This window comes from Orcinus orca, chromosome X (assembly GCF_937001465.1).
Source record: "Orcinus orca chromosome X, mOrcOrc1.1, whole genome shotgun sequence".
NCBI lineage: Eukaryota > Metazoa > Chordata > Mammalia > Artiodactyla > Delphinidae > Orcinus > Orcinus orca.
In genome coordinates, this window is record NC_064580.1 from 113,534,690 (window position 1) to 113,561,628 (window position 26,939).

Here is a 26,939-nt window from a genome sequence, read left to right on the forward strand (position 1 = left end):
CTTAGGAAAAATCGAAGAAATACTAAGTAACTGGGGTAAATACATAATGTTCATGGTTTAGGAGACTTTGTTAAGAAGCCGTTTCTCTCCAAATTGATCTACAGGTTCAATATAACCACAATCAAGGCATCAGCAGATTTTCATATAAAAATTGACTAATTATAAAGTTAATGTGAAAATTCAAAAGACCTAGAAAAACCAAAGCGATGTTGAAAAAGCACACAGTTGAAAGACATATATCACTTGATTTAAGGACAATATTAAAATACAGTAATCAAGACAGTGTGATACTCATCTTAGGAATGACAAATAAATCTTTCAAATAGAACAGAGCATCTAGAAACAGACCCAAACTTATATGGTCATGTGATTTTTGACAAAAGTGCCCAAGCAATCCGGTGGGGAAAGGGAGTACTTTTGTTTTGCTTTGATTTGCCTTTTAACAAATGGTGCTAGAATAACTAGATATCCATGTGGGAAAAAAATGAAAAATTAATCTCAAACCTTTTGTGACAACATATACAAAAATTCCATCTGTAAAAACAATGAATCTCAACCTTTTTGTCATAACATACACAAAAGTTAATTCTAGATGGATCATAAGCCGAATTGTAAAAGTAAAACCATAAAGGTTTTAGAAGAAAATATGGGAAAATATTTTTGTTACAAAGTATGTAGGCAAGAGTTTCTTATACAGGTTGCAGAAAGCCATAACAATATAAAAGTGGTAACATAGATTCTATCAAAATTTTAAACTGCTGCTCATCAAAAGAAACTGTTAAGAGTGGAAAAGTCATGTACTGGGAGAAAATATTATATATGTTGTATATAAGCATATATATGTGCTTATATAGTATTTGTTCTATACGTGTATAAAACAAATACTACTTATCCAGGATATATAAAAAATTCTACAACTCAATAATGAGAGGAAAAGAAACATAAAAAATGGACAAAAGTTGTACTTTCTATCTGAAAATAGTTTTACAGTTTCTTATAAAGTTAAACATAAAGTCACCATATGACCCATAACCTCTCTTCAATATTTATCCAAGTAAATTGAAAACTTATATTCACATAAAAACATGTACATAAAGTTTTAAAGTGCCCTATTCATTATTTCCCCAAATTTGAAACAACCTAGATGTCTTTCAAAAAGTGAATGGATAAACTGGGGTACCATGGAATATCATTCAGCTGTCAAAAGGAACAACATAGGTGAATCTTAAATGCATTTTGCTAGGTGAAAGCAGCACGACTACAAGGGCTACATAGTGTGTGAATCCATTTATACGATATTCTGGAAAAGGTAAAATTATAGGGACAGAAAAGAGATCTATGGTCTCTAGGAGCTGGGAGAGGGTCCGGAGTTGACTACAAAAAGGCCACGCAAGGGAATTTTCAGGGTGATAGAAATATTCTGTGTGGTACTATAGTTCTGGGTGCATGATTATGCATTTGTTAAAACCCATATAACTGCACCCCATGGAGAGTGTCTTATTGTATGTAGATTTTAAAAAATCAACCAGGATGTCTGGGGAAATCAGGGTAGAATGAAGACTATGGCAAATTAATCTAATGCTATTACAAGTATGGTATAACTTAATTGAAGGAAGAGGAGAGAAAAGGAGCTGACTTAATTATTTTATAAAACTGGTTTGTCTAGATACTGTTTTAAAGATAATGAAAAAAGGACCTGTACATAAACACTGTACTCTTGTCGGTACATATATTTCTTACAAGGGTATGATTCTGCAATTCTGAAACTACATTTCGACTATACTAAGGGCAGAAAAAAAATAAGCAAGTGGATTATAGATAGTGACAGCCAGATTTCTCTATCAAAGAAAGAAGTTACAAATAAGCACTGAGGGTGTATTAGTTTTCTATCACTGCTACAGCTAATTACCACAAACTTAGTGGTTTATAATAATTCAATTTTTTTATATTACTCTTCCATAAGCTGGAATTCTGACATGGGTCTCAACGGGATAAAATGAAGGAGTCTGGTGACTGTGGGGTTTGGTCTATTTCCTAGCCTTTTCCTGCTTCTGGAGGCCACTCATGTTCCTTGGCTCATGGTGCCTTTCCTCAATCTTCAAATCCAGAAATGTTGCATCTCTCGTGTCTTTCTTGCATAGCCACATCTACCTGACTCCTGCTTTGGCCTCCCTCTTCCACCTTTAAGGACTCTTAATTCTATTGGGCCCACCCAGATAACCCCCCCAAAATCCGTATTTTAAGGTCAGTTGATTAGAAACCTTTATTCCATGTGCAAACTTAATTCTGTGTAAGGTAACATATTCACAGGCTTCAAGGATTAGAATGTGGACATTTTTGGAGGGGAGTGGCATTAGTCTGCCCACCACAGGAGGAATAATAAAATAAACCCTGTAATGCTGAATTAGAGTAAGAGGTATCAGTGTAAATCCATGTTTATTCATGTTTATTTTCATAGATACACAGATATAAAATAAAATATAGATATGTGTGTATATGCACAGATATCCTAGCTCTGTCCACTAGAAGCAATAATATCCCAGTAGCAACAAGCACTTTTAGGCACAGATTTTTTTTTCTAAATACTATTCTCCAATAAAAGCAACCAGGGCTCCTTGAAGAAATCAGTGATCCTAGGGCTGGAGCAAAGGAAAATACAAGATGAACCTGGAGTATCTTGTAGTGCTAAAAAAACACTTAAAAAAACCCCAGAATAGGCTTCCCTGGTGGCGCAGTGGTTGAGAGTCCGCCTGCCGAGGCAGGGGACACGGGTTCGTGCCCTGGTCCGGGAAGATCCCACATGCCGCGAAGCGAAAAAAAACAGAAGGATAGAACCATGTCAAAAGGATATAGGGCCCAACCTGAAAGAGTTCTCAATGACTGAAATTGGAGCAACAAACTAAATAATGGTATTATTGTATTTTAACTCAGAGAATAAGTGAGCCCATACTGATACAAATATATGATTGAATAATGGGGAAGAAAGGGCAACTCTTTCTTACAGAAGAATTCCAATTAATAAACCTAGAAGGAATGCAGGAAATAGAAAATCACCTTGGAGTAGCACAATAACTTCTAGGTAAAATGCACTGATGAGTGCCAAAATCAGTAAACAAAACTTTAAGGAGAAATGGGGTATTTACATCTCCCTCAAATATTATAACTTCCTGTGGTTAAGAAACATTCATAAGTTCTTTGGTACTCCTCCCCCTAGGAGATAGAGTTTAATTCTCCTCCACTTACATATGGGAGAGACTTAGTGACTTGCTTATATTAGAAATACTATGAATTGAAACTGAGTATGTATGTATGTAGTGAGTATTTATGTTACTGTGAAGAGTACCTTCACAGTCAAAAACCTAGAAGGCACCACCTTGACCAAGTGGCCAAGGTTAACATCACCAGTGGTAAATCTTGTGGATATATCATGTACCCTCTGATATGATGTGCTGGGAAGGGCACTTTGCCTCTGTGGTATTTTTCCCATTAACATATAACCCCAGTCTAATCTTGAGAAAACATCAGATAAAGCCAAATTGAGGGACATTGTACAAAATAATTGCCCAATACTCTTTAAAAGTGCCAAGGTTATGAAAAACAAGGAAAGATGAGAAACTGTCACCGATTGGAGGAGACTAAGGAGCTATGACAAGTAACTACAGTGTGGCATCCTGCATCTGATCCTAGGATGGGAATATATTTTCAACTTTGTTCTGAAAATTATGAAGATTTTTATAATAAAATTTTTGGTAAAAAACATAGTTATTAAATTAACAATTTCAATTGAACAGTATCCATGGAACATTAAAGAACTAATGCTCAGTACAACCACTTTAATAAAACAGAGTACATTTTAGACATATTAAAACAGATTAAAATTTGGCATCTAAAAATGGTCAAGATGGAATTAAGAAAACACATAAGCCATGAAATGTTTACTACCTGGATGTCAGAGGCTTGGTGTCAGACTGACTGGAGGTGAAGGGTTTTGAAAGTGGCAGAAACTTAAATGATAGCCGAAGACATTATGGCCCCTGGATAACGTTTAATTGTTAGCAACCTACTGCTATGTGTAGGCTAGTTGGCCTGTCTAAAGAAAAATATTACTTCATGGGACAAAAAATATGTGCAGAATCAATGAGACAGTGCTAAATTGATCACAGATATTCAAGAGGATGAAGTAGGACTAGAGTTGCACATAAGGGAGCAAAGGCTGTAGTTGGTTGATATCACTATCAGCTTCTCAACATTGTGTCTCAGAGTCCCAAGAAGGTCACCAGAAACATTGCAAAGACAAGGAACTCCAACCCATGGAGATTCCCACATCCTAGGAAAGCAAGTTCCATGACCCTTGCCAAATTTTCCTTTTCCTTACTGGGCATGCTCTAGAGTACTGGTTTTTAACTAAAGAATTCTGTCCGTTAGAATATGTTTGGGAAATTGTAGGGGCATTTTGGTTATTACAATGTTTGGGAGGTCTGACATTTAGTGGATAGAGGCCAGCGATGCTCGTTGTTCTGAAATGGATGGGATAATCCCATGTAATGAAGAGTTATCCTGTATCCTACACAGTTTTCAAATATTCCAGTGAGCCTAAATAGTATAGGTGAGAAAAACTGTTTATAATTATCTGAATCTTGTCTTATCTCAACAATAGTTTTTATCTTGCTATTTTCCTATATCTGTTTTTTTATGCTTTCTTTTCTTATATATAATGACTACCAGTTCTCTTACTTTTCTTTAATATAAACTTACTCATTTTAAGTTGATGCAATCATGTATTTCATTATGCTGATATAGTCATGCCCTTGCATTTTTCTATTGAAATAAATATCTTTTATTGTAAATTGCTCTCTGTGGATTTCTCATTTATATTTGTTAGGTCACTATATTGATTTTTTAAAAAATTATGTACGTAGGTAGGTTATATTACCTATGAACTTCATTTCATGATAGTGAAGGGGGAGTCACAAAATATTTATTATTAAAGGGAGTATTAGGTCTCACAGGAATGAGAACTACTGATCTAGTACTAAAAATAAAAGATGAATATGGATAAAAAGTAAGACTCGAGGTTCTTGAAATCCTGGCTTATTATTACCAAAGTAGGAGGAACAAATCATCGGTGAGCAGAAAGTTTCTGTTTGAGAAGAATCATTACTGGTGTGTGTCAGGCCTTTTTCATCAGCTTGCATTTTATCCTCACAACAACCCTATAAGATAGGTACTACTATTATTCCCATTTTTCAGATGAGGTAATTGTACCTCAGAAAGATGAAGGAAGTTACCTACGTTTTCTTAGTCACAGAGTGGCAGGACCTACAGTGGAACTCAAGTCTGTCTGATACCAAAGATACATGCTTTCTATTATCCTATTCAGGTTCCTCAAGATCAAGCTGGGTAAGAAAGTGCTAGACATCCCCATCTCTCTACAGAAGAAACAGCCTGTGAGGGTTCATCAGTGGGGATCTTTCAGCATTTTTTGAGTGCTGCGAGTTGTGCTAAGAATTAGGAAAAATAACACAGAAACCCCTTTCTTTCAATGAATTTCTAACTTAATTGGATACATAAGATGTACAGTAAGTACAAGTTTGAAGTAGAGGAAGGGGAGAAAATGGTGGTAGCTGCGGAATAGCAAGGACTGGTGTGTGTGTGTGTGTGTGTGTGTGTGTGTGTGTGTGTGTGTGTGTGTGTGTGTTCCATTGTGTTCCATGTGCTTCTGAAGGAAATTTCAACAAAGATTTACTGAATGCCTACTATGTGCATGGCAAAAAGCAAGGAAGGGGATTTAAGACATAATGAAATGCTGGGGTCAGGAACCAGTCTTTGAGGAGGTGGGAGGGGAAGGGGTCAGAGCACAGATGAAAGGACACACCCATTTGACAGAAGTCAGACACCCACAAGAGAAGGGGATTGAAACCTGAAAGAAATTTGGGAGGCAGAATAGGGGGGCATCAACCAGCCTTACTGTGCAAGGCCAGGATGAGGCCATCCTTACCACTGAGCAAGAGTGAGAGGAGGAGGTAAGTTGAGAGGCCAAGAAGACCAGAAAAGGTTTGAGACATGAAGTGGGCATGAATAAGCCGGAAGAATCAACAATAAATGAATAAAAGATTGTGGAGCTGCCTGCAAGGTTCTGGTAAAGTTAAGCTGCAGGGATTTATGCATTTGTTGATTACCCACTTTGTGCGCTACCCATAGTAAATATTCAACCCCAGGCAGCTGCCTCTGCAACCTCCCCACTCTTGGCCCCCCAGCCAATGTTCTGTCTCATTTTTTTCCTAAGTTGTGAGCAATCTGAGTGACAAATTATGAAGACAGAGCATACACATATAGGGTTTGCTGTTATAATCAAAATCTACAACAAAACTAATCTGACATATTTAATGATATGCATAATTGTTATTGTGCTGGGTGGCAATTAGGCATAAATTGTAAACAGTTCACATAAATGCCTGTAATTAGAATTACTTCCACGCAGTTAAACCAAATTCTTAGTTTCTTCTCTGAGTTTGTCAGCTCCTGTATGTCCATCATCTGCATCCACGTCAGCAGTGCAGATACCGAGTTGGCAGTAATCATCACCTTCATGCACTTGTTATCGTTACAGGATAAAATCTGGAATCTTCTGGTCCAACAGTTATCTTTGACTGCCACATGTAGGGCTCTTTCATCTGAAGTGCCCAGCAAGAGCCAGCTCTCTCGCATGTGGTCCTCTGTCAATCTCAGAGGGTATTCTTTGCCCCCTCTCGAGGGATTTCAGGGAGGGAGGGAGGAGAAAACCCTGGCTACTGATGGCAACATAGGAGAAGAAATGGATTCTGAATCTCATTATCTGGCACTCCAGGGGCAAGTGGATCACAAGGAAAGGGAAAATGGTTGAATTCAGGACACACACACACAACCTCCTCTCTGCCCCTGATCCTATGAAATGACTAACGTGGTCATCTTCACAGCTGTCCTTAAGGGGATAGATTCATACTAAAAAGAAAACCCTGCTCCAGCCTAACTCTCAAAACATCCCTCCTTCCATTCAATGAAGCTAAGGCCTGAAATGCCTTTGAATTCCAGGCACGTGCTGCTTTTCTTTTGCCATTAAAAAGAAATGGTTTAAAAAATCCAGAGGAAGCCAGCATATTGATGGGAATACTTGCCCATAGACTAAGATTTAGGGTCATATAGACCAGGATGCTACAACTTGCTAGCAGTGAAATTTTGGTATTTAACCTCTCTGAACCTCAAATTCCTCATCTGTAAAGTGATGATCATAATAGTATCTATCTCATATGGTTGTTGTGAAGATTTCATGGGATCATGTATGTAAAATATTAGTACACTGACAAGAGCATAGTAAAATTTCATTAACTACTAGTTGCATTTATTATTAAATGGTTATTTTTGCTTTCCCCATTACTGTGACTGCCCCTCCATGTGTTTACTTCTGTAGGAAGCAGGACTGCAGGAAATGAATGTATGAAATGCTAGTGGTGAAATCTGGATGTTAAAGCCACAGGTGACCTTACATCAAACAGAACATCACAGATGGCTCAGACCCTCATCTATATTCCAATTTTGTTAGAGAGAGGTTGGTGCCGACCTGGTACACAGTGAAACCTGGCATTTAGAGGAGACCAAAGCAAAACCAGATTAAGATGATCCTTAGAAACATTCATTTAATCACCAAAAATGTATTAACTGAACCCCCAGTGCAAGACACTGGGGAGACGAAAGTAATATATAGGAGGGGAGAGAGAACATGTGCAACAAGTATAACAAGGGCACTAATAGAGAAGTACCCTCAACACAATGGTAGCACCCAGGATAGACAAAGTACTCGTCTTTGCTTAGGAGGCTCAGGGAAGCTTTAGAGAAAAAGGTCTTCAAGTGAGTGTAACAATGTACTAAATGGTATAATACATGCTTAAAAAATTCACTGTTGGTCAAGAAGCATTTTCCCATACAGCTGAAATTTCTGAACCTACTTTTTGCTTCCTAAAGTAGCATGGATTCCATAGCCACTATTCTAGCCACCATTGCTTCATAACAAACTACTCCAAGAATTAGTGGAATAAAACAACAATTGAATTATGTTGATGAATTCCATGGGTCAGAAATTTGGACAGGTCACAGCAGGGATGGCTTGTCTGTGCCTCAAAATGTCTGGGCCCTCAACCTGAAATACGTTATGACTGGAGGGGGCCAGAGAGCTAGGAAGTGGGATCATCTATAGGTATCTTCTCTCACATATCTGACAACTGATGCTGGTTGTCACTGTCACCCTTTGTTAATGCTCCAGTCATGCTCTATTGATCAAAGCTGTCATGGCTTTTCCATATTCAATGGAATGTCAAAGAATTGAAGATATTAAATATACCCTATAGGCCTTGTATAGCTATCACTTCTGTCTCTACAGGGACTATCAACCAGAATACCTCTCCATGGCCTCTCCATGTGACCTGGTCTTCTTCTCAGCATGGTGACCCGAGGATAGTCAGACTTCTTACATGTTATGTCAGTGTGCCAAAAGCCAGTTTACAGTGAACAAGGCAAAAGTGGAATCACATTTTATGACCTACCTTGGAAGTCACTCCCTATATTCTGGGTGGTACTATTGTGCCCAGGTGCCTTTGTTGTACACTATTGGTCCAAGCTGTCAGCAAGCCCTTTGAGATTAGGGAGAGAACATCACTCCTATCTTTTGATGTAAGGATTATCAAAGAATCTGTGGACATGTTTCAAAGCCTCCTTAGCTACTCATCTATCAAAACCACAACCATTGAATACCTACCCATTGACTAACCAAGGGATGAGGATTCCAAAAGCATTTGTTCATTTATTCCTCAGATATGCATTGAGCGCTTACTATGGGCATGGAAAACATAAATATACAAATGATTACGTAATGACAACTTTGCTAGGTGCTAAGAATGATGAGATATTGAAATGAAGCCTAACCAGGTGGAGGTGATGGTGTTGTCAGGGAAGTTAATTTAGATGGGATGGCCAGGCAATGTCTATCTGATGACAATTTAAGGAGAGTACAGAGGATAAGAAAGAGCCAACTAAGTCAAGTTTTGGGGAAGAGCATTCAAAGTAAAGGAAATAGCATACACAAGCATTCCGAGGCAGAAAAGTTTTTACAGATTCAAGAAACTGAAAGAGGATACCATATGTGGCCAGAGAACAGAGAGAATCATGGTATGTGATTAAGCTGGGATTCAACTCTTTGCAGTTTAATAGGCCCATTTTCCATTAGCCTATTCCTATTATGCACCCGCTTTGTGTCCCTTCATATTAGGTGTTGTCAGAAGGACAACATGGCAACTAAGTAATTAAGGACAACATGGCGATTAAGTAATATAAAAGGAAATATGGTTCTTGCAAAAATAATAAGGTAGATGCAGTCTGGTCTTATTGTTTGGACTTCCGTTAAAAGCCAGATGTTGAACAGCAGGATTCAAAGTTTCCAGAAGCTGTTTAATCAACTAATATATGAAATACGTTGGTGCCCAGCTTGTATTTTGCTTGCAACGATGATGGTAAGTTGAGGCCCTGGCAAAACTGAGAAGCCTCAGAAGCTTGGTCTCTAGCTTCTGCTTTCAGCTGTCAGACTACTGTATAATTATTTGGTACCTCCTTGGTCAATATTTCTTTACTATATCAAAGCAGGAAAGGTCCCAATGACATCCAATAATAGTGATCATCATCATAATGATAACTACTAAAATAATAATTAACACCTATTTAATATTTATGTGCAAAGGGTTTTATATATTTTATCTCTTTTAGTCCTCATAACAGTCTAGTGAGGTAAGTTAGATACTAGTATTTTCATTTTACACATGAGAGATTTAAAGATCAGGGAGTCTAATATACTACTCTAAGGTCAAAGAACCAGGACTCAGAAGCTAGCCTGTCTGAGTGGTGAGCCCATTCTTTTAAGCATGATTGAATACTGTAATTCTTCCAGAGAGTGAAAAATACAAACAGGCACCTGGGAATTTTGCACATGTAGTGCCCCTAAAGCTGAATATTTACCTGAATTTTTTACTTTTATCCAGACGCTTGGCTTCTTATAGGCTAAACTGAGCTGTGGCCTGTGAAAAAGTATCTACCCTTTCTTAAGGCAATGCCTTCACACTCTAATTCAGGTTTTTCTCAAAGTATTTCTTATTTGCATTCTGGTTTAAGAATCAAGTCCTTAAACTTACACAAACCACCATTTTGAGCTTCAGTTATCCTTGGAGAGCATGGCTTATAATCAGCCTCCTTAAGTACTTGGAATTAAGTGATATGCAGAGAACAGCTTGCCTTTAATAGATCTCCTTACCTGATCTCAATAGGGCCCTGTCTCAGGTATTAAAAAGAAGAAACCCAATTAGCTCTAATTGCTGCTCTCCATGGATGTATTGCCTTCTCATTGGCAGATGGTCGCTGGTGTTGTAGAGGAGGCAATGATGAATTTTCTAGGTGGAAATATCCCTCCCCCTTCTTCTCACCATATTTATTTTTCCCCCAATGCATCGCACAATTCACATATCTATGGTACCTGTGACTCCAGGTTTAAGAATACAGGTATTAGAAATTGATGATCTTCTCAACAGAGGACAGTTCCCTTCCCAGAAATTCAGGCCACTCGATCTTCCCTTGGCTTGGTTTAGTTGAACAAACATTTACTGGGTGTGAGCTGTATGTCTGGGACTGTGTAGATATTCTACTGATTAGACTAGAGAGTTTTCTTGGTAAATTCAGATGAACCTTACTCTTTTTGTGCCCAGAAATGTGCTATATGCATAGTAGATGTATATATTATTTCTTTTGAACAATTGTGTTAAAGATATTAATTAATTAATAATTTAGGCTGCCTTTCCAAGGACTCAAGGTAACGCTTGCCTCTGACCCTAAGAAGAAACGCTCAAGATTTCCCAGTCCTCACCCCAAATTCTACTGTTAAATTTGTGCCAAGGCAAATCTCAGACTTTTAGAACTGGAAAAATAGTGGCATTATATAATAGAAGAACAATTGACTAGATGTCAGAGGTCTGACCCATTCCCCAACTAATTGTGTGACTTTAGTCATTTAATAATTGTATTTATTTCAAAATGTTTATTTGAATGCCTATTCTTTGTCAGGCCCCATTCTAGGTGCTGGGAAGAGGTGGAGGTGAAAGTTGGTAGAGACAGAAATGAATAAGACACATTCTTTGTCTTAAGGAATTCATTATTAAGTGGCGAGATAGACATATATGCAAAGAATTGCTGTATAACCTGATCAATGCTAAAACAGAAATATATGCAAAGTGCTTTAGTAGCATAGGAAGAAAGAAGGCCTAATTTTAGATGGTGGTGACAAATCAAGGAATGCTTCACGGAATTTGTGACACTTGACATTTGATATTTGAGTTGGGCTTTGAAGTATGAAAACAAGTTAACCCAGGAGAGGTGAGGCAGAGGTTAAAGTGGAAACAGCGTATGCAAAGTCATGGAGTCATAAATTGTGTGAGATCTTTATTCTGATCTTCACTGGAGATCCTTGTGTCAGAGGTTGATTAAACACAGGAGGGACAAATTTCCATTATAAGGAAGATCACTCTGGTGATAGTGTAAGGAAGAGCCTAGGAAACCATTCTCAGTTCATGCCCAGCCCCTTGCCAGCCTTTAAGATTGCACTTCCATGGAGTACTAAGGAGAACATCAGATACACAGCTTGTACTTTTCCCCCTTGGGTTTTCCATTCTATAAGTGGGAATGCATCAAGTTGTTAGAAATTGTTATGCTCTCTGGATGTTGAGTTCCCCTATCTTGGATGATAATAACAATTGTTAAATTAAACATCTATGCTGTGCACATTTTTTTGGTATTTAAGGTGCTGTGGGGGAGATACAGAAGTAGTAATGACAAGGTCCCTGCCCTTAGAGAGATTATAACCTACCTGTGAGAGAAGAGAAGCCTCCTAAGTGTCTAGAAGTACTTCATACTGACATATGAAAGTGGGCTGCTTAACAATTTTATCTTTTGTATAATTTACAATGATTTGTTAAGTTTGATGAATTTTCAATAGGTAATTTATTTACATGATTCCCACCTCAAAAGGTATATTTCCCCTGCATTTAGTTTTTCTACCAATAAGCAATTGATATCACCAAATTCATATGCATCTTTCTAGAACAGTCTATGCATCTACAACTAAGTATAAATATGCTTTCTTTTACCTTCTATTACACAAATGATGCCATACTATAGACACTGTTTTTTGAACCTTGCTTTTTGTCCTTACAAAATATCACGGAGCTCTTTCCATAACAGCACATGTAGAGCTGACCCATTCTTTCATGTTGTTTTTGTTTGTTTATGGGTGTATTGTATTCCATTGTTTGGATGTGGTTTAATTTATTGAATCAGTAAGGTTGATTTTAATCTTTTGTTTTAATAAATGATCCTGAAAGGAAAACTAAAACCAATTTTAATCCTATGACTTTTTTTTTCCTTTTGTTTTGCAGTACGCGGGCCTCTCACTGCTGTGGCCTCTCCCGCCACGGAGCACAGGCTCCGGACGCGCAGGCCCAGCGGCCATGGCTCACGGGCCCAGCCGCTCCGCGGCATGTGGGACCCTCCCGGACCGGGGCACGAACCCGTGTCCCCTGCATCGGCAGGCGGACTCCCAACCACTGTGCCACCAGGGAAGCCCAATTCTATGACATTTTTATCTCATGCATTTTTATCAAGACTTCAGGTGGAGAAAGGAAACAGGCTGGGCTTTAGATTGCATTACATTACGTTTCTGCTGTTTCTCACCTCACATCTAACTCATACTCTCCCAAGAAAAGTCATCTGCAGTAATGTCTTCCATGTTTCAAGACAACTGTTTTGAACACCTCAGGATTCTGGGCTACCCTCAGTTAGTGGAAAGATCATGGATTTGGTGCTAAGCAAACCTTTGGCTCAAATTCATATCCTGGTTTCATTACTGTCTGGCTGGATAGTCTTGAGCAGGTGAATTAATCTCTAGGACTCAGTTGTGATATCTTTAAAGTAGGGATAATAACAGCAGCTACCTTACTGTGTTGCTATGAGGATTTAGCACAATAATCCATGCAAAGAAAAGCATAATGCCTAGTATCCACAAAATGTTTAATGAAAGAAAGTTTGATACCCTTCCTGTTCATTAATGTGGAGAAACTTGATGGGACAAAGGAAAACTAGCTATTCTTGACCCTTTAGAAAGATTTCCACTTTGTTAGGGTTTTCACAAAATACCAAGAGCTACTAGAAAAATCAAACTTTCTTTCACAAGGTGTACATTCCTCATTACACCAATTTTCTCAGGGCTACTTTTACATCCCTGTTCCTTAGAGTGTAAATAATAGGGTTGAGGGCAGGGGTAAGTACTGTATACAGAAGGGAAAGCAACTTCAATAAGTCTTCATTCTGAGGCCCTGATGGGAAGCCATAGACAATGCCGAGAGTCCCATAATACAGACTGACCACTGTAAGATGGGAGGAACAGGTAGAGAAGGCTCTGCTTTCCTGTGACAGAAGGAATCCTGAGAATGGTGGAGATGATGTCAGTATAAGAAGCCAGAGTTAGCAGAAAGGGACCTAGTGCAAATAAAGAGGTGCATATAAAAGAGGTCATCTCAGCTACCTGAGTATCAGTGCAGGCCAGTTTCATGATGGGCTTCAGATCACAGAAGAAGTGGTCAATCTCACTGGCAGCACAGAATGTTAACCGAAAAATGTGGACCACGAGAAGGATGGGTGCCAGAAATCCAGCTATCCAAGAGGCGCCAGCTAGCTAGCTAGCAACCCATGATGCTGGAATAATGCAATGGGTTACAGATGGCTATGAAAAGATCATAAGACATTACAACCAGTAAGAAGCATTCTGTAGCTACCAGAGCAGCAAAAATAAATAAATAAATAAATAAATAAATAAATAAATAAATAAATAAAACTGGCAAGTGCAGTCTGAGAAGGAAATAGGCCCATGAGGTGACAGCAATGCCCTTAGCATCATGGGCTCAATGGTAGTGGTGTAGCCAAACTCTAGGAAGGAAAAGTGGTCAAGAAAGAAATACATGGGAGAATGAAGGGAGCAATCAGCCAAAACCACAGTTAGGATTACAATGTTGCCCATGAGAGTCATCACATAGATGACCAAAAATACCCCAAAAAGAAGATACGGAAGGCCGTGAAGATCCCCCAAACCCAAAAGGCTAAGTTCTGAAATCTGAGTCATATTTTCTTCAGTGCTAGCCATGACTCGGATCTAAAAAATAACAAAAGAAAACAAGAAAAGAATGACCATTGATCAAATTCTATTTTTAGAAAAAAATGAAACTGCTTAGAGGCATCGTACATATCAAGCATAATTGGCTTCTTTCTGGATGTTCAAGATTTTTAATTAATAAATTTGATCACAGTCCCCCAGAGGCCATTTGGAAAGTTCACCTTTGACTTCAATTATCCCTTCATATATAGAATGTATAGGCCCTTGAAACTATGATTATGACATATGAAGATGCACATTTTTCCTGCTATTTATTTTTGAAAAAATAGAGAGAAAATATTCTATCTTTGGAGATCTTACTCTGGTTGTTTCTATTGCTGCTAGAGGTGTTATCATCATCAGCAATGAATATTCTGAATGACTTACCTGTAAATTGTAAAAAGTCTATGATCAAATTTGTTTCCTGTTTTAGAAATTCCATACCAATTAAATAATATGACTTGAATTTCAAATGTTGAAGGATGTTTAATTCTTACAACTTATTTAATAGTAAGTTCTCTATACATTAGTAGAGGAGGCATAATGACATGAGGGTGAACTAGTGATGGTAGGGATATGGTATGGTATAATAGAGACATACCTGAATTCAAATTCCAGCTCTGCCACTGAATGACGTGTGCCTGTGAGTAAGTCACATCACTTATCTGACAGTTTCCTCATCTTTAGAACAGCATATTAATTCCATGTAACACGATTTGCACAATCACTGGTCCATATTAGTCATTTAATACATTCATTCATCCATTAGACAACACTTATTGAGTGCCTACTCTGTGCCAAACTCTTTGAAAGGTGCTTAGAATAAAATGGTGAAAAAGTCAAGAATTCTTTAACAAGTCAGGAGTACTCTCTGCATCTCATGGAGTTAGCATTTTAGTAGGAAAAAAGACGAAACACAAGTAAAGAGACCCATCACATAATTTTGAGTTGTCCACTATGAATGTAAAAAATAAGGACCCAAAATAGGAATATGCTGTATGTATGTGTGTTTAGGAGAGGGCTACTTTGGTTGGTGTGGTCAAGAAAATCCTAAAACACTGAGACCTAAAAAAATGGGAAGGAGATAGTCATGCAAGATTTGGGAGTGAGGGGTGGGAGAAAGTATTCTAGGCAGAGGGAACAGGCCTTAAGCAAGGAATGATTTAGAGTGTTAGAAAAACTGAAATTGAAAAATACATATATATGGTTTGGGGGAGTTGGAGAGAGAGAGAGAGACAGAGAGAGAGAAACAGAGTCAGAGACACAGAGAGAGACACAGAGAGAGAGATAGAGACACAGAGAGACAGAGAGAAAGAGATGAAGAAGAGATGAGTAGAAAAACAGGAAAGGGCCAGGTCATCTATGTCCTTGTAGGCCATGCTATGCCATGTAGACGTTAAATATGGTAGGAATTCATTGGAGGAGGTTAAGCAGCATTGTGATCAAATTTACACCTTATAAAGGAAACCATAAACAAGACCAAAAGACAACCCTCAGAATGGGAGAAAATATTTGCAAATGAAGCAACCGACAAAGGATTAATCTTCAAAATTTACAAGCAGCTCATGCAGCTCAATAACAAAAAAACAAACAACCCAATCCAAAAATGGGCAGAAGACCTAAATAGACATTTCTCCAAAGAAGATATACAGACTGCCAACAAACACATGAAAGAATGCTCAACATCATTAATCATTAGAGAAATGCAAATCAAAACTACAATGAGATATCATCTCACACCAGTCAGAATGGCCATCATCAAAAAATCTAGAAACAATAAATGCTGGAGAGGGTGTGGAGAAAAGGGAACACTCTTGCACTGCTGGTGGGAATGTGAATTGGTTCAGCCACTATGGAGAACAGTATGGAGGTTCCTTAAAAAACTACAAATAGAACTACCATATGACCCAGCAATCCCACTACTGGGCATATACCCTGAGAAAACCAAAATTCAAAAAGAGTCATGTACCAAAATGTTCATTGCAGCTCTATTTACAATAGCCCGGAGATGGAAACAACCTAAGTGCCCGTCATCGGACGAATGGATAAAGAAGATGTGGCACATAGATACAATGGAATATTACTCAGCCATAAAAAGAAACGAAATTGAGCTATTTGTAATGAGGTGGATAGACCTAGAGTCTGTCATACAGAGTGAAGTAAGTCAGAAAGAAAAAGACAAATACCGTATGCTAACACATATATATGGAATTTAAGAAAAAAATGTCATGAAGAACCTAGGGGTAAAGCAGGAATAAAGACGCAGACCTCTTAGAGAACGGACTTGAGGTTATGGGGAGGGGGAAGGGTGAGCTGTGACAGGGCGAGAGAGAGTCATGGGCATATACACACTAACAAACGCAGTAAGGTAGATAGCTAGTGGGAAGCAGCCGCATGGCACAGGGATATTGGCTCGGTGCTTTGTGACAGCCTGGAGGGGTGGGATGGGGAGGGTGGGAGGGAGGGAGACGCAACAGGGAAGACATATGGGAACATATGTTTATGTATGACTGATTCACTTTGTTATAAAGCAGAAACTAACACACCATTGTAAAGCAATTATACCCCAATAAAGATGTTAAAAAAAAAAAAAAAAACTACAAATAGAACTACCATATGACCCAGCAATCCCACTACTGGGCATATACCCTGAGAAAACCAAAATTCAAAAAGAGTCATGTACCACAAGGTTCATTGCAGCTCTATTTACAATAGCCAGGACATGGAAGCAACCTAAGTGCCCATCATCAGATGAATGGATAAAGAAGATGTGGCACATAGATACAATGGAATATTACTCAGCCATAAAAAGAAACGAAATTGAGCTATTTGTAATGAGGTGGATAGACCTAGAGTCTGTCATCCAGAGTGAAGTAAGTCAGAAAGAGAAAGACAAATACCATATGCTAACACATATATATGGAATTTAAGGAAAAAAATGTCATGAAGAACCTAGGGGTAAGATAGGAATAAAGACACAGACCTCCTAGAGAACGGACTTGAGGTTATGGGGAGGGGGAAGGGTGAGCTGTGACAGGGCGAGAGAGAGTCATGGACATATACACACTAACAAACGTAGTAAGGTAGATAGCTAGTGGGAAGCAGCCGCATGGCACAGGGATATTGGCTCGGTGCTTTGTGACAGCCTGGAGGGGTGGGATAGGGAGGGTGGGAGGGAGGGAGACGCAAGAGGGAAGACATATGGGAACATATGTTTATGTATGACTGATTCACTTTGTTATAAAGCAGAAACTAACACACCATTGTAAAGCAATTATAGCCCAATAAAGATGTTAAAAAAAATTTACACCTTATAATCACTTTTTACACTGTGTAATTAATTAATTAGAGTGAGAACTTCATGGGTAGATTAAGACAGTTAAGAGATTATTTCAGTGGACCAAGTGAGAGATGATAGTAAACCTGAATAAAGTGGTTGCAAAAAAGTTGGAGGGAAGACAGGGTCAAGATACATTTTGGAGGTAGACATGCCAGGGCTACTAATAAATTAGATGTGAGGAGTGATAAAAAGTGAACTATCAAAGATAACTCCTGGGTTTCTGGTTCGAGCAACTGTTTCTGTTTACTTTAATGGTGATAATGTGGAGGGAAGTTTAGGGGAAAGTTCAATTTGGAGGTGTTAAGCTTAAGATGTTTGTTTATGAGAATTCTGAGTGGAGAGGAGAAGTGGACAGCTGGATTTGAGAGTATGTAGCCCACATGAGAATGCTGGAGTAGAATATAAATTTAGGAATCATCAGCATACGGATAATATTCAAAGCCACAATAATGGACAAGGTGACCTGCAGAGAAATTATGGATACACAAGAATGTACTACGCTGAGCTTTAAGACCCTCTTTCTCTTAGGCCTGACAGAAGGAAAAGTAAGAAAAAGAGATTGAAAAGGAGTCAGTGAGGTAGGATGTAAAGTGGGAGGAAATACAATAAGAGAAGCCATGTTTGAAGAAAGTTATTGATTGTGTTAAAAGCTGGTATAAGGTTAAGATGAAGACACAGAATAGTCTCTTATGTTTGGTTACATGGAAAATAGATTCAGTAAAGTAGTGGAGACTGAAGAGGAACAGAAAAATTGAGTGGTAACTAGAGAGATGAGCATTGACTTTCCCTTTTGCATGCTGGTCAGAATGATCCAGCACACAGGGGTTTTTGATGATATATTAGTAAATGAGGAGCTAATTTTAAGAGTGAAATCTTTTATAAAGTGAGAAAGGATGGGATACAGAGCACAAGTGGAGGGGTTCACCTTTGGTAAGGGCATGGACACTTCATCTTTTTAACAAGAGGAAGGCTAGAGAAAATAAATGCAGTTGTAGTAAGTTGATACATCTAATCTTAGGAAGATGGTGGAGTTTGCTTCTAATGGTTTCCATTTTCTCAACGAAGTAGGAGATGTTATCATGCAAAAGTGAGGGTAAAGGAAGACATATGGGAGGTTTGAGGGCAGAGGAAATATAATAAAATAGTCGTATCTGTAAATGAGAATGCTATCCTTCTAGAAGAAACACTAAAATTTCCAGGCAGTATTGAGTGGCAATTTGATTTTTGAGAGCATAAGTTTAAGGTGTAATCACACGGCTTTCTTGCATGGTCTTCACTAGCAATGTTTAGCTAGAGTGGGGTAGGCAAATAGTTGGTTTCAATCAGATTTGGAGTTTGACAAATGAAAACAATGGAAGAAAAGAGGGGCAAGAGAGTTAGGGAATATTTGTAAAAAAAGTTGTAATGAAGGACTATACATAAGTGTTAAGTCTCTCCCATTTCCTTCTGCTGTTTATTAAAGACAGAAAGGACATTAAAACTGTCATTTGACCAACCCTTTAATTTTTTGACTAAAAAAGAAAATTCAGGCAGGTAAATTGTCTTTCTTAGGATCTAGATCTAGTTAATAACAGAGCAGGAAATGACACCCAGGTCTTATTTTCTGGTTCTTGCTCCTTCCATTATAGCATGCTCTTATACCTTTTGCTTTCTTTTTGTCTCTCTTCAGTGTCCAGCCCTTAATGTGTAACATGTAAGTACCTGAAGAAAGACTTACCTTCAGTTTAGTAACATGTGTCCGGAGCTTAATGATTTTCAAAGAACTTTCAGATCCATCATTATTTTTAATCTTCCCAAAAATCTTGTGAGGTATGTGGGAGTGGGAGTAGGTCTTTGATTTGTCTCATCTGATTTTTCAGATACAAAAACTGAGTATGATGATTACTATACTACAACATTGTATTTCAATTATGGCTATTTTTTTGGAGGTAAAAAGTTAATCTTATGTATGTTGATATCAGTGTGAATTTACAAGATGCTAATCATATTATGAGCCAAGAGTTTTTGTTTAGTAACTGGATGATAGGAGTCATATGGAGATTGCCATCATCTGAGCTGAACAACAAATAACAGAAACTGAGGTAGCTTTCCATGATGGACATGTAACAAAAAACCTGCTTTAGGAAAAAGGGGTTTGGAAGGTAGGATGAAGTAAACTATTTCAGAGCTCTGGTGGGTGTCCAGCAAAAGTAGTACCTTCTTAGGAGAAGAGAGAGAAGGTATTTCAGGCAGAGGGAATAATGTGGAAAAACATCCAGTTACCTGAGGACCATGTTGGCCATTGATTTCAGAAAGATTGTTTGAGCAAAATGAGTAGGGGCCTGAGGACAAAAAAGCGGGGGAGCACATACATTTTTGGAGAAAGAAATACCAAAAAAAATTTTTTTAATGGGTTAAAGTGGGAGAAACAAAGAGAGTGATATCACAGAGTCCAAGGAAGGAAAGGAACCATCAGAATTGTTAGTAAAGGAGCCATGAATATTGGAGTGCTGTGACAAGAATCCTGACAGTACTGAGACAGGGATGTATAAAGTAAAAACAAGAAATGTAGGTTATTATTTCAAGACTGTTGGTGAAGTAAAGGAGAGGGAGAGAGAGCCAAAATAAAGTAGAGGTAGAAGAGAGAGAGAGGACTGAGAGAAGATATTCTTGTTCATTCTTGATTTTGCTTTTTAGTAAAGGAGAAACTTGATCAAGATTCTAGGTGAAGAGTCTAAGTCCAGAGAGAAGTAAATATGAAAGACATGCAAAGGGATGACTGATGGAGCAAGGAGGGTTAGAGGGGATAGGATGGGGAAATATACAAGTGGAGGCATTATCCTTAGACAAGAAAGAACAATCATCTTTTAGAAGAGGAGGAAGGGGTAAAGATGGGTGTGGATAGTGATTATCAAGATAATTACCTCATCTTTTTCCTTCCACTTGAGTTTGGAAACTTAAGCCATCCTTAGATGGCTACGATGAGCCCATGGTAGAGATGTTCACTTTGCTTCCTCAGAGCCTGTCTTCTTGTTCCATCTGCATATGTGGAGCCCAAAATACTTAGCAGAAACCAAAGTGGATTGCTAAGACATGTAGTTGGTTTGCTGTACCACTACTATGTCGTTTGACCAGGAATAGATCCAGCAACATCATGACAGACACGATATTATATGTCCTTTAAAAAGATCCGACAGGGCCTTAAGAATCATGGCTTTCCAACCTTTCCTTTTATATCTGCACAATTATACTTTACTCCCTAACTTCCCTGGAACCCACCAAGCTTCCAAAAAGAAGATCTAAGAGAACTTCACCCTAAAGGCTCTTTTGGTTTTCAGGCGGTTGTAACCAAAGCATTTTTAGCTCCTGCAGTGACCTCCTTTGGGTTTAGAAAGAGCACAATACTGGCCTATGTATCCATGTTTTAAACACTCCTACAACCTTCTGCAAGCAGGGATTGGTAGATACAGCTCAAATAAAAAAACCAATTATCTTTAAGTTTAGCTCCCAGGGGAGCTTTGCTTTTTAATTGAGAGATCAATGTTGGATTCTCATGACATCCTGAACTTCCCATTCAGTGACTGCTGACTAATAGTGTGAAATTGGAAATTGGAGTATCTGACATGTCACATGGGTTAGAGCCACGATCCATTTAGGCCAGCCACCAGAGGCTGCTGAAAGCACCAAGCAATAGCTTGGAGAGTGTACAATGTGAAAAAGTACTGAAACGAGTGACAGAAAATCTAGGTTCTAGACTTGGATCTCCTGCTGCATGTGCAATCTGGTGTGTCATTTATCTTTACTAAATCCCAGGTTTTCCTACTTTGAATGGGAGTGATAATCCCTGCCCTGCTGACCTCACAGAGTTGCTGTGGGACTCAAATGATGTACGGGAAACCCTTTATCAACTAGAAATCTATACGATCCATAGTAATATCATATTTGAGGAGTGTGTTAATGATGTCGCTGATCACAGAAGTTGAGGATAGTTTTGTCTTTAAGTTCAAAGATATCTGGACCCCTAAAACTAGAAGTAAAACTCTTACTTTTTTACATCATTAAATACCGCCTGAAAACATCTAAATCCCTTCCCCCAAAGCCTTCAGTCAACTTTAAATGAATTTTACATTCTAATTAAAAGCACAACTGTTAGAGTTTGGTTTTTATAATCGAATTAAAAGTCCTCTTACACAAGCTGCCAGAGGTAGTTTTTAAAACCAGTTACCTTGTCATTTTTCCACCCTTGGTAGACAGATTGCATCTGGCCTCCTGAGTAAGTTTTGTCAATGCAGGTTCATCTGCTCTCCAGGCTATAAAGAAAAGAGTTGTTTGGGGTAGTAAAACCTCTTTGTATAGCAGTTAGTGAGGCCTCTCCCATTTCTCTGATGACTTTGTGAAGCATCATACAAAACAGAGCACTTGTAGATACATAACAATTTCTTCTTATCCCAGGCCATCATCATTGTCACCATCTGGTTACAGAGTTCACAAACAATGCCTGGCCCCTCCTCTTGTCAGTCAGTACTCTAAATGCTGGGAATATAAAGGTGAAGAAAGGCTGCAAAGCTGAATCCATGACTTACGAACTCAATGACTAATGGAAATGACAGACACGTAAACAAAGCAGTGGAACTGCAACATGATAAATGCAACAAAAGGACTCTGTATAACATGTAGATGTAGCACAGAGAAAGGAGTTGTGGGATGGGGGAAATAGTAACAGTGAAGGTCCATTGAAGGAACTGCCGTTTGGGGATTTTTTGGTTTATTTTCTTCCAAAGCACTTTTTCATCTATCATTTCATTAATCTTTATAATGCATTGGGTTTTGAAGGATGAATAGAAGTCTTTTGAGCCAATGAGTGGGTGGAGTTTCAGTCAGAGGGAATAGCATGTGCCAGTAAAGAGTGACAGTAGAGAAGGCTGGAGAAGGAGGCAGACACAGAAGATGGCGGGCCCTGTACACCATCCTAAACAGTGTGGACTTTATCCTGAGGTCAGTGAGAAGGGTTTTTAAATAGGGAAGTGGCGTACTCATGTTTGTGTTTTAGAAAAGCTATATACTTTGAGTGGATATGCAAATAAACTAGAGGCAAAGGAGACTCAGACAGGAAGTCCAATGAAGAGGCTGTTACTTCAATTCAGGAAAGAATGATGGTTATTGGAAAAAGAGGGGAGCCAATGGCTTCAGGCAATAGTAACATCACTGTCTTTATCACTAAGACCATCTTGTCCCTTCATCATTATTCAACTTTATCAAAAGTAATTTGTGGAAGAAAATAATTTTCCTGAGTATTTGCAAACATATGAATGGATCATAACCCTGAAGTTCATGTGTGACTTAGTTATTTGGTGTCAACTCCCATTTCCCATAGAAACAACAGCAGTCCTAAATCTCTGGCCATCCCAGAGAAATCGATTTGAAGTACAAAGTACTTGGAAAGCTTTATGTTTGCAGTGAAACATAATTGTTCTCTAATAACATTTGTCACATTAATAAACAAAAGAATGAAGGAATAAATGTATTAATATAATTTACTAACACAGGCAAAAGTCTGTATTAGGTATTATCAGAGATGCAAAGATGTCTCAGATGTAGCTCTTGGCCTTGAGGGAAATGAAAAAAATGCTTCAGCTGGACAGCTCACCAAAGTGACACCTCCTCTCTAATGGCCAGCATGCTCGCCACTAAGGCTCAGCAGGAAGTTTCATTAAAAGAAAATTCAATAAATGTTACGTAATCTTCAATACACAAGAGTACTAACCTAAGAATCACACAAGGTGTCGGGTCTTTGATTTTAAGCTCATGAAATTTTCAAAAATGAAGTTTAATGAACAATACATAATTTGCACATGGTGAATAATTAAAACAGTATAACTAATCCTCCCTCCAATTCCAGACCAACAGTCCCTCTCTCCAGAGGCAACTACTATAAATTGTGGGTGCTTCAAGAAATTTTATGTGCTTATACCAGCATTTATATACATTTACATTTTTTCATATTTACACAAAAGTGATTGCACAATCCATAATAATTTCACAGAGCTTTTTAATTTAATGTATTTTGGAGATCTTTCTGTATCTGCATGCATAGATCAATCTCATTCATTTTAACATTTACATTCTGCCTTGGCATATGAATAAGCCATTATTTATTTATTTTTGTTACAGAGCTTGTTTTCTAAGAAATAAAAACATTATAGATACGATGAAAATTCTTTTTGTCCCCAATCCCATTTCTCGTGAGCCCCAGAGGCATCCACTATGCTGAAGTTGCTGTGTGTCCTCCATGTTCATGTTTTTATCCTACTATATATGAATGTATCTATAAATAATACATGATAATATTTTGTATATTTTAAATTTCACACAAATGGCATAACATTTTGCAACTTGCTTCCCCCCAACCCCCGCCACTTCACATTTGTTTCTTTAGACCTATCCTTGTTGATAGTTGTAGTTTTCATTCACCCATTGTTGATTTATCTTGCTCCTAGTTATACTGAATACTGTGGGTTTGTTGGCTTTTCCTTGTAGGCTAAATAAATAAAAGTCCCACAGTTGGAATTATTTTTCTCAAATCCTTGCTTTGACTTTGCACTGGATAGATTAATAAAAGGATGGAAGATTCTTATAAATTGAAAACCTGGAAACTTTTTGGTCTAGAAAAGGAAGGACATTTATGTTAATAAATTTTAGCCAGTACAAACAATGTTGCAATAAATATTCTTGAATATGTTTTTTGTATTTCTTTAAGGTACCTAGGAGTTGAATTGCAGGCTCGGAGTATATTCATATTTTCATATTTACTAGGTATGACCAAATTGCTCTCTAAAGTGGATGTGCAAATACTTATTCCCACAAGTAGCGTAAACAGTTGTTTCCTCACATTCTTGCCTGCATTTGGTATTAGCAGATATTTTTATTTGTGGTAATCTGATGTAATAGTATCTCTGTGCTAATTTAATTTGCATTTCCCTGATTATTAGTGAGGATAAAAGAATGTTTTCATCTTTTTACTGGCCATTCAGGTTTTCTCTTTTGTGCATTGTCCAATAATATTTTGTCCATTGTTAATTTGGATTGTTGTTTAATAAATGTAGTCCTTTATGGAATCCATATCTGTCTGTTATATATTTGTTGCAAATATCTTCTCCAAGTCTGTCACTTGCCTATTAACTTTGTTTATTGCAATGTCTTATAGCATAGAAAGATGGAAGGTTTTATTTTTTTTGATGTGGTTAAATTTATCAGTAATTTACAATTTGTACTTTTCAGGCCTTATTCAAAAAATCCTTTCCTACCCCAATAACATTAATATATTATTCTAAATTTCTTTTAAATTTTAAAAGTTTTTTAAAAAACATTGTTATTGAGTCCATCTTGAATTTATTTCTATATATGATGAAATATAGGAAATTAATTTTATTTGTTCCAATATGAATAAGCAATTGTTTCTACACCACTTATTGAATAGTCCCTCATTTCCTCTCATGATCTACAATGTCAGTTCTGTCACATACTAAGGTCCCTTATACAGCTGACCCTTGAACAACATGGGTTTGAATTGCACAGGTCTACTTATACGTGGAGTTTTTCCAACAGTAAATACTACAGTACTACATTATCCGTGGTTGAATCCACAGACGTGGAACCAGGGATACAAAGGAACTGTGTGTATATGAAGGGTCGACTGTAAATTATACATGGATTTTCGACTGCAAGGAGGGTTGATGTCCCTAACCCATGCATTGTTCAAAGGTCAACTGTATTCTCAGCTTTCTGTCTGGGTCTCTCTTTTCTCCAACTGATCTGTTTGCCTCTCTCTACGCAAATACTATGCTGTTTTAATTACCATAGTTTTCTAAGTCTTGATATCTGTAGGATAAGTACTTCCTATTTATTCTTCTTCATAATCGTCTTCGATATTCTTGGTTTCTTAATTTTTCATATGAATTTTAGAATCAGTTTGTTAAGTTTCATGAAAAATCCTCTTGGAACTTTGTTTGGAATTGCCTTGAACTGATAGATTAATTTTTGGAATTGTGGACATCTTTAAGTTAATGAATTTTTCTATATGGAAAAATGGTATATATCTCCTCTCATTAAAGTCTTCTTTTAAGTCCTTCAGTAGTGCTTACAATATTTTCCTAAAGATAATGGGCATTTTTGTTAGAGTTTTACTTAGGTTAATAGTGTTGCTTGTTATTATGAATGGTAGCTTTATTTTAACTAGTCTTATCTTTCTATTTTTTTAAAATTTTATTTATTTATTTTTAAACATCTTTATTGGAGTATAATTGCTTTAAAATGGTGTGTTAATTTCTGCCTTATAACAAAGTGAATCAGTTACACATATACGTATGTTCCCATATCTCTTCCCTCTTGCATCTCCCTCCCTCCCACCCTCCTTATCCCACCCCTCTAGGTGGTCACAAAGCCCTGAGCTGATCTCCCTGTGCTATGCGGCTGCTTCCCACTAGCTATCTATTTTACGTTTGGTAGTGTACATATGTCCATGCCACTCTCTCACTTTGTCACAGCTTACCCTTCCCCCTCCCTATATCCTCAAGTCCATTCTCTAGTAGGTCTCTGTCTTTATTCCCATCTTGCCCCTAGGTTCTCCATGACCTTTTTTTTTTTCTTAGATTCCATATATATGTGTTAGCATATGGTATTTGTTTTTCTCTTTCTGACTTACTTCACCCTGTATGACAGACTCTGGGTCCATCCACCTCACAACAAATAACTCAGTTTCGTTTCTTTTTATGGCTGAGTAATATTCCATTGTATATATGTGCCACATCTTCTTTATCCATTCATCTGTTGATGGACACTTAGGTTGCTTCCATGTCCTGGCTATTGTAAATAGAGCTGCAATGAACATTTTGGTACATGAATCTTTTTGAATTATGGTTTTCTCAGGGTATATGCCCAGTAGTGGGAGAGATTAGTACAAGCAACTCTATGCCAATAAAATGGACAAACTGGAAGAAATGGACAAATTCTTAGAAATGCACAAGCTTCCGGGACTGAACCAGGAAGAAATAGAAAATATAAACACACTAATCACAAGCACTGAAATTGAGACCGTGATTAAGAATCTTCCAACAAACAAAAGCCCAGGACCAGATGCCGTCACAGGCGAATTCTATCAAACATTTAGAGAAGAGCTAACACCTATCCTTCTCAAACTCTTCCAAAATATAGCAGACGGAGGAACACTCTCAAACTCATTCTATGAGGACACCATCACCCTGATACCAAAACCAGACAAAGATGTCACAAAGAAAGAAAACTACAGGCCCATATCACTGATGAACATAGATGCAAAAATCCTCAACAAACTAC

The 26,939-nt window shown here is 37.8% G+C and overlaps 1 long non-coding RNA gene across 1 annotated transcript in view; it reads right to left on the reverse strand.

Annotated features, from left to right (window-relative positions):
• LOC117198682 (uncharacterized) overlaps positions 1–20,796 on the reverse strand; it is a 59,885-nt gene extending 39,089 nt beyond the window's left edge. Inside the window, exon 1 of the long non-coding RNA XR_004479900.2 lies at positions 20,513–20,796. This is a non-coding gene — a long non-coding RNA (uncharacterized LOC117198682). The remainder of the gene's footprint in view (positions 1–20,512) is intronic.
• Between the last annotated feature and the right edge of the window lie 6,143 nt (positions 20,797–26,939).